The sequence below is a fragment of the Octodon degus genome, unplaced genomic scaffold, assembly GCF_000260255.1.
Source record: "Octodon degus isolate 3935 unplaced genomic scaffold, OctDeg1.0 scaffold00412, whole genome shotgun sequence".
Taxonomy (NCBI): domain Eukaryota; kingdom Metazoa; phylum Chordata; class Mammalia; order Rodentia; family Octodontidae; genus Octodon; species Octodon degus.
This window is the reverse complement of record NW_004524988.1, coordinates 394209-402838: the sequence shown is the minus strand read 5'-3', so window position 1 is coordinate 402838 and position 8630 is coordinate 394209. Positions and strand designations below refer to the sequence as shown.

The 8630-nt window shown below is 40.1% G+C and overlaps 1 pseudogene across 1 annotated transcript; it reads right to left on the bottom strand.

Moving 5' to 3' along the window:
• Nucleotides 1-283: 283 nt before the first annotated feature.
• On the bottom strand, nucleotides 284-2854 carry LOC101589411 (annotated as a pseudogene). Its single transcript, XR_192945.2, has one exon. The product of XR_192945.2 is annotated as a coatomer subunit gamma-1 pseudogene (transcript).
• Between the last annotated feature and the right edge of the window lie 5776 nt (nucleotides 2855-8630).

Below are 8630 nucleotides of genomic sequence, written 5' to 3'. Positions count from 1 at the left end.
AAAAAAGCCAATTTTCTTCAGTGGACTGTTATTATGGTAGATTGCATCTTTTTTATTATTGAACCACATAGTCTCCACATAATAATGTTACATTATGCTTTTTTTTAAAATACATGCTTGTTTATTGTATACAAAGGGGATACATTTCTTGGGGATAAATTCAAGAATGAGTCCAAACTTTGTGATGTCTCTTCCCTTGCAGGCAAATAACACAATCTAGAAAAAGCTAAAATCATCCCGTTTTGAAGTTATTTTTCAGCAGTTCTTAACAAGAGGAACAGAATTCAACACAAAACCGCAATGATAGATTTGTTTCTGAGTACACAAGCTGGGGAAGGAGTTTCCACCAGACTCCCGCAAAAGAAAGGCAAGACTTCTGCATAGTGTTGGGAGGCCTCCTAGCCCACAGATGCCAAGATGATGTCAACTGGCAGCTTCTCTGAACTTCAGGCTGTCACCTGCATTGTCACTATGTCCAAAAGCAACAGCCGAGCATGTACAAGGATGTCATGACCACCCCGGAACACACCTGCCAGGAGCAGCATATGGGTGTTTTTGTTGTCTGGAACTTTGTCTGACCTTACATGCGTGCATTCCCAAGAACTTCATGATGTTGCCCACGGCCTCTTCCAACGTCTTGATAGTAGACAGCGTGAATGTCTCCTCCTTCTCAAACTCATCCCCTACCTCATCCCAGGCTGCTTCGAAGTTCACTTTCATGACCTTCTGAATGTGATCTGCTACACTGACCTCCAGGTCCTCCAGCACGTACTTGTCCTCATAGCCCTCTTCATCTATCTCCCCTGTGGTGGGGTCATAGTCCTTCACAGTGAACTTCATCATGCAGCTGAACCTGCAGGCCACAGCTGTGGGGTCTTCCTTGGGCAGTGCCACCAGTGTGTAGCAGGTGCCAGGCTGGTTATAAGGCAGGCTTCGGGCAGGCACATAGCAGAGCACCTCACAGGCCTCAGTGGGCTCCAGGTACACAGTGACATTCTCCAGCATGCGGTCATTGAGGGTGTTTGTGCAGTCAAACTGGAACACCATGTGCTCAGTGAAGACGTGTTTGGTGCAGTGGACTACATACTCCGTCTCCAATTCAGTGAGGGCCTCAGGCTCGGGTGAGGACTTGAAGAGGGGCCCCAGGCCTTGGAAGTCTGGCACTGCTGCCAACTGCTCCTGGAAGATCTCCTGCCGGGTGGCTGCCACTTTCTCAGGCTGTTTGGTGGCTGTGATAGGGGTGCTTTCTGGTCTCTGCTCAGCCATAGGTATGGTAGCCAGGGGCATAGATTTGAGGTCAAAGGGCTTTTCTGATGGTTCAAGAGTATACTGCTGCAGAGCCCTCTCCAGCCCAGGGATGGACACAGTCAGACCGTTTAGGATATAGCCAGCATTGAGTGCCTTCTGCTTTTGCTCTAAGACACTCAAGTAGAAGGTGGCTCGGTCTCTTACTTCATTGTCATCATCCATCACACAGCTCTTCAGCAGCACCAGGATGCTGGGCAGCATCTCTTCATTCTGGGCTCCAAATTTGGCCAGAGCACTCACGGCACCTGCACGGACCACCTCGTGCTCCAGCACCACACAGTTGTAGATGAAGCGGATATACTTGGAGGGGTTGTTGGTCTTGGGCCCCTCCTGGTCCAGAAGATGCAGGATGCGTGTGGCCAGCTCTGTGAACTCACAGTCCTCAATGAACTCACATAGGTGAGACAGCTCTGTCTCCTTGCTCTCAGAGTTCTCCTCGATGATACTGATGATGCAGTCCATGACAGCACGCTTGTACTCAAAGCCACCCTTCTCCTGCAGCATGGTAAACAGGAAGTTCATAAGGACAGCATGTTTTCAAGGGTATTTCTGACACAGGGCACTGATAGCCTGGACAACCACCACCTTGAACTCATCAGAGATCTCCAAGATGAAGGATGAGATCTGCTTCATGAGACGGTCAATGCTGCTCTCGCTGCCTGTCTTGAGCAGTGTGGTGATGGCCAGTGTGTGCAATGCTGTGATTTGAGTCCGTAACCAGGTTCTCCAGGTCCAGGTTACAGGTGGTCACAGCAGATGGGTGCTTCATGGCCACCTTATTGAGAGTGTGGACGGCAGCATAGCGGAGCGCAGCCTTGGGAGAACTGCAGAAGAGTTGGAGCACTGACAACGCTGGAGCCAGCTCTTTGGCACTGCAGCCTGGCAGATTGATGATGGCTGAAGCAGCTTCATACACCACCATTTCATGCTTGTTTCGCAAGCAGCCCTCAATGAAGTCAAACAGTGGACTGTCGCGGCTGCTGTCTTCCTCTTCTAGTTGCTTGCTGGCCACTCGGATCATCATGCAGTAGGCAAAGGGTGACTTCAGGCCATGCCAGGTGAACTTGCTGATCATCTTGTTGACAGCCAGGCGGTCATTCTTCCACACATGGTACAGGAGCCCCAGTGCATGGTACTGAACCATGAAGTTATCGCTGGACGCAGCCTCCTGAGCCTCATTCACCCAGAGTTTGACCATGTCAAAGCTACACTTCAGCAGGTGCAGTGAAGACACCAAGGCAGAACTAGAGACACTGGGCACCTTGTCCACAATAGCCTGCTTCATGTAGCGCTCAATGGCCTGCAGCATGGTACTGTCAGTGATCTGGCACAGGGCACGCACAGCCGGGCCCCTATAGTTGTCCTCTTTCCCAGGCATGTCTTTTGTCAGGCTGCTGGTAACACTGATGACATCCTCTGCAATGCAAGACATCTCCTTGATGGTCAAGTAGCACATTCGCCGCAATGTGGGGTCATTGGACTGAAAAAGCTTGGTCATGGAGCCTCCACCTGACTCCTCGTCCTTCTTGTCGAATTTCTTCAACATCCTGATGCCAGTCGGGGTGCAAGCAGCTGTGCTAGGAGGTATCAACGTGGTGCACTACTACTCCTCGGCCCGCGTCCCTATGCTTTTTATTTATACTGTGGTTATTATATTTGCTGCTATCTTGTTTAGGAAGTTTTGGTCTATATTCATGAATTATTATTGGTCTATAGGTTTTATGGTATTTTATTTGTTTTGTTTTTATATCAAAGTCAGGTTGGTTTCCTATGATTTAAGAATTATTCTTTCACCAGTTTTTTGATATTTATTATGTAGGAGTCCAGTATTCTCCTTTAAATGTTTGATCAAAGTTACCAGTAAAACCATTTACACTTTTCTGAAACATTTAACAATGAAGTAAATATGTTTATAGTAGTTATACTACTCTTCATGTTATCTATTTCATTATAGGTGTTGCATTTTTTTCTGTTTGTAGTTTTTGAGGAATTGCTTCATTTTATATGAATTATTGAATACATGTACACAAAGTTGTTTGAATTATCCTTTAATAGCTGTGTTATTTTTGTGAACTTTGTAATATTATCATCCATTTTATACTTAAGTAAACTGTATATTCTCTCTTTTTCATTTGTTCTAGTGAATCATAAATTGTACTGACCTGTACCAATACTTGCTTTGGTTTATTTTGGTTTTCCCATATTTTAAGTTTTGTTTATTTCTATTTGTATATTTTCCCTTTCTTCTTGCTTTAGGTTTACTTTTTTTTTTCTTTTTCTAGTTCCTGAAGCTAGACATTTACACTATTAATTGAGAACTTTCTTCTTTTGTACTGCAAAGAATTCCTGTTAGGTACATCCCTTTAAGCATTGTTCTAACTACATACCACCAATTTTGATATTTTGTGGTATCATTTCAGGTTAGTGCAAAACACTTTCTAACTTGCCTTTATACTTCCTCTTTGACCTATGAATTATCACTTGGTTTATTGAGATATTTCTACTATTGTTTCTTGTTTAATTCCATTCTGATTAGAGAATGATTTTATTTTTTTGACATTTGTTAAGACATTTGTGATTGAAGATATGGCCAATTTGTCAAATATTCCATTGTACTTGGAAAGAATCTGAATAAATATTCTACTATTGGGCTAGTGCTCTATAAATATCAACTAGAGAGTCTGATAATATTATTGTCAAGTTATTTAGTGTCCTTGATTTGCTATGTAAAATATTGTATTAATTACTGAGAGAATTGTGCTGATGTCCCCTGTTGGAATCATGGATCTACTCATTCTTTCTAACCTTTTTTGGGGGATTCACATTTTTGAAGCTTTCTGATTAGTTATATACACTTGTAGGAATGTTTTGTCTTCTGACAAATTAGAACATTATTATGCAACATTCCTTTATTCCTGAGAAGTGTCTTTACTCAAAAGTGTAGTTTGCCTGATTAACACAACTTAAATTTTCTCTTGATTGGTGCTGTCATGATATACCTTTCTCCATCTTTTGATTTTAAGCTACTGACATGAGTTTATTTTAGGCACATGTAAAAGTCCTTTTCTATTCCATGATTATGCACAATTCTCTTATTAATTCTGCATCAGGGTTTGGTTTTAAATATTTGGTGCATTTGGAATTTATTCTAGATGGAATATGAGAAAAATTCCATTTTATTTTTTTCCTCCAGGAGGTTTAATTATTCCAAACACATATTTGTCTCAATTTATCTTTCCCCTGTTGATATGAACAGCTGTTGCAAATACAGATGCTTTTTTGATTTACAATGAAATTAAATCCATTACAAATCAAAAATATTGTAAGGTGAAAATGTATTAAATATGCCTAACTTACCAAACATCTTACCTTAGCAACTCGTTACCCTGCTAAGTATCAATTCTTTTCCTCTGTAATCACATGATGAACTGGGCACTGTGGTGCTCTGCTTCTCCTCAGCATTGCAAGATCATTATTACACCACATATTCTAGCACAAGAAAAGTATAAAATTCAAAACCCAAAGAATTTTTTTGACTGAATATCATTTTTTTATCATTCTAATAAAGAATTGCAGGTCAAGCCATTGTAAATTGGCACTCTGTGTAACCTAAATTCATTTATTCAGTAACTTTCCCCCTTCCCCTTTGTTGATTTGTTACTGAATTTGACTGCCCTCAAAGATGTTCATTAGTGTCAGTTTCTATATATACAAAAGTTTTGACTTCTGGAAAAATGTGAAGAAGCTCTATAGGCCATTTCTCCAGAAAAGGAGCCATAACTGATAAAGATTAGTTTTAAACCAACCACTTAGGTATATTCCCAGGACTCAAGAAACTAAAGCAAAATGATTCCTATGAGTTTGAGGCAAGCTTGGAGCACAATGTTCATTGCCAGTCTGAACACTGTCTCGAAAGACGAAAAATAAAAAGTAAGATAAAATAGCCACTTAAAGCTTCCGGAAATTTCACTAATATTTCAAAGCAAAACAAGCAGTGTTTAAGAAAACGTAAATTTTAGTAAGAATAGTGAGAGTTTGTGGTACTTGAGTCATAGCCTAGTTCCTCTCTCTCCTGCCAAAGTCAGTGCAGTTAAAGCTACAATTTGGCTTATTTGATCAAGAAGACATGGCTTCTTGTCTGCCTTGAAATCAAGTTTGGGCTGCTTTCACACAAAGGAAGGCTACCGGCTTTGATATTTCTCATGCATCACACAATGTTATAAAAAGTACAAATTCCAATGAGTGTAGCCAAAAGACCCGGGATCTCTTCTTCAACCCACCCACCACTTTTAGGGTGCAAACTGTGTCTCAACTACAGCAGGCGAAAATGCTGAGATCTTAATATTGCTTGCTCAGATGTACTCATACAAGGAAGATTCCACACTGGTATGAGGAAGCTGAGAACAGCACAGGCTATTGCCCTGGCCCAGTACTCAGCCCATAATACAGGGTCTGTGTTCTTAGAGAAGCAGAAGAGTCCCTATTTCATACTCCAGAGCAATAGTACAAGGATTTGTACGGGGGGAAGACTGGCCACAAGAACAGATAGCTACAAAGAATCCAATAAAACTGACTTTATATGGAGGAGAAAATTCAAGCCTGAGGATAATTTCAAAAATAATGTTGTTGGTGCTAAGCATTAAGAATAGTCTGGTAAACTCATAGCCAACTAGTTTCCAGAAAGAATCAAGTAAAGAGACAGCCAGTAAAAGTTTTCCTGGGGTCAGAATGAACTTTGAAAATTAGCTTTAAAAACTATTTCTGGGAAGGGTCAAACTTAATTGGATCACACTGTAGAGTAATTTATGCCCCAGGGCACTGTCAGAAACAATTGAGCAAATCAACTAGCAATTAGGAGAATCTCGTACAGATTGACACCAACGCAGGCAGACAGCTGAACAAAAAGATCTTGAAGAAAGAAAATAAGTATTCAAAAATTATGAGACATACAAGGAAATAAGAACATATGACTCATGTGCAGGAATTAAAAAGAAGTAATAGAAATTGCCAGGGAGATGGCTCAGATATCAGATTTAACAGACAATGTCTTAAAATGGCCATTATAAATAAATTCCAAGAACCACAGAAAACCATACTTAAAGACAGAAAGGAGGTATCTGTGGAGTTCCTCATGACACCCAGTGATCAAAATCAGCTCAGGTTGACTCAGATTATGGAAGGCTGCTAAACCTAAGGAGTCAAAATATCTTAAAGATGAGATGTTTTGCCAGCTCCTGTAAGGGAGCTCTCTAGGGGACAATCAGTTAATTATTAAGCCAAACTGATACCAAATCTTGCTTGCCTGCCTTTCTGCCTAAAACAAATATCTGTGCTCAGCAGAACTCTATGCCTTTGTTGTTACTCAATGAATCTCAGCGTTTGAAGTCCCCTGACCCTGGCAAAGACACTCTCTGTCTCTTGTGTCCTCATTCGTCTCCATCAGGGATTGCCGGCCTGCACCTTGCAGGTAGGTTGATACCTACATAAAAAATAGTGACTATTGATAAAGATAAATAATTTATGCAGCAAAAAGCTAACAATTTTGGAGTTGATAAAGTACATTAAGAGAAGTAAAAATTTTGGGAAAGAAGCTCAACAGTGACTTTAGCTGGAAGAAGGAAAATCAAAAAATTCAAAGTCAGATCAACTGGACTTTTTCCATTCTGAATTATACAGAGAAAAAGCAATGAAAATCTGGGGCACAACTGAGTTACACGATGTTACAGTACAGGTTCTCCTCTGTCCTGAGTCCTCACTGACCTTGAAAGACTAAGGGCAAAATGTTGGCTGCCCTTGCAGCCCTTCTTCATCTCTGATTTTGGTCTGCAAACTTAGGTTGTTAACCCTGCAGAAGAGAAGCTTATTATTGCACTACAACATATGCAGGTGGGTTTAACCTCACTATCTGTCTGAATAACAAATATCTTGGCATAAGATGGAACATCTTTTTTTTTTTTTAAAAAAATTTACTTGAGATACAGTCTGGCCATAATTGGTATGTCATGACAAGCAATACGTATTTAGAAGACCAGAATGACAGGCATTCCAAGCATGACCCTACTATTACACATTGCTATCTAATTTGCAGTCGCTCATTTCACATGTATCAGCATATCTAGTTAGTCAGGGTGAAAATCCCACCCAGTAACTGCTAGATTCAACAACCTTCTGATAGTTCTCAGGATCATTGCCTTACCTAGCTTGTACATATAAAGTTATGGCTTTGCCCTTGTCATGCTTCCTAGCTTTTCTCGTTGCCCTCTTTTCATCTAATCCTCAAGTTATCACTTTCTTTTTAATTGTGTTATACCTTTCTATTTGTATTTCTTCTTTTGAGTTCTTATATTAGGGAAACTATACAATATTTACACATGTGGGTCTAGTTTATTTCATTTATGAGTATATCTTCAAGTGGCATCCACTTAAATATGAAGGCTTCTAGTTTATCATTCTTTGTAGCTGAGTAATACTCCATTGTATACAAATACCACATCTTTTTCATCCATTCTTCAGGTGATGGGCATCTTAGTTGCTTTCAAGATTTATGGGGCCACAGAAGAATGTGATCGATGATGTAGTGTGTGCCTAAAGAGAGTTACATGGAGAGAAAACATTCTCTCAGGCTTTCTCAAAGAGCAAATTGGCCAAGCAATGGCTGTGACTCATCACAATGCTGACACTGACAAAGGATCTACAAAGTGCTGTACAGGGTTTCGCCATAAGTCCTGAGCGGACTTGACTGACCATGTCAGATACAAAAATTACCTTTTTTGTTATTTAGGTCTTGCTTTATCTTGGTCTTAACCATCCAGCAGAAAAGTGTAGAAACGAGGTATGAAAAGTGAAACCATGTTAATATGCTGAGCTGTGGAAGGCTCAAGTTATCAAATTCAGATATTGTCAGTCCTGTAGATAACCCACTACTATTGTGGAGTACTGGACTATATTGGAATATTTTGTTGAATTTGTGCCCCTACAATATTTGGATGGCAATGGAATACCCATCTCTGACAAAACTGAACAAAAAAGGTGATATAAATGAAGGACCATTTTGTATCTGTATATACAAAATAGGATAGATATATAGCTACTTTCTCCTAATTCAATAAGAGGAAAGATCTGTACTAATAGTGTTTGGACAGGATATCATGTCTGCATCTTGTGCTATGAATGACTACTACAAAGACAACAATATGCAATGTATTAATTGTAACTCTCCTACCAACCTGTTTTGAAGCTGTCACATTATAATTTTTTTCTCAATAAAATTAATTTTAAAAAAGCAATGAAGAAAAATGAACAAAACTTGGAGAAAAGCAGGA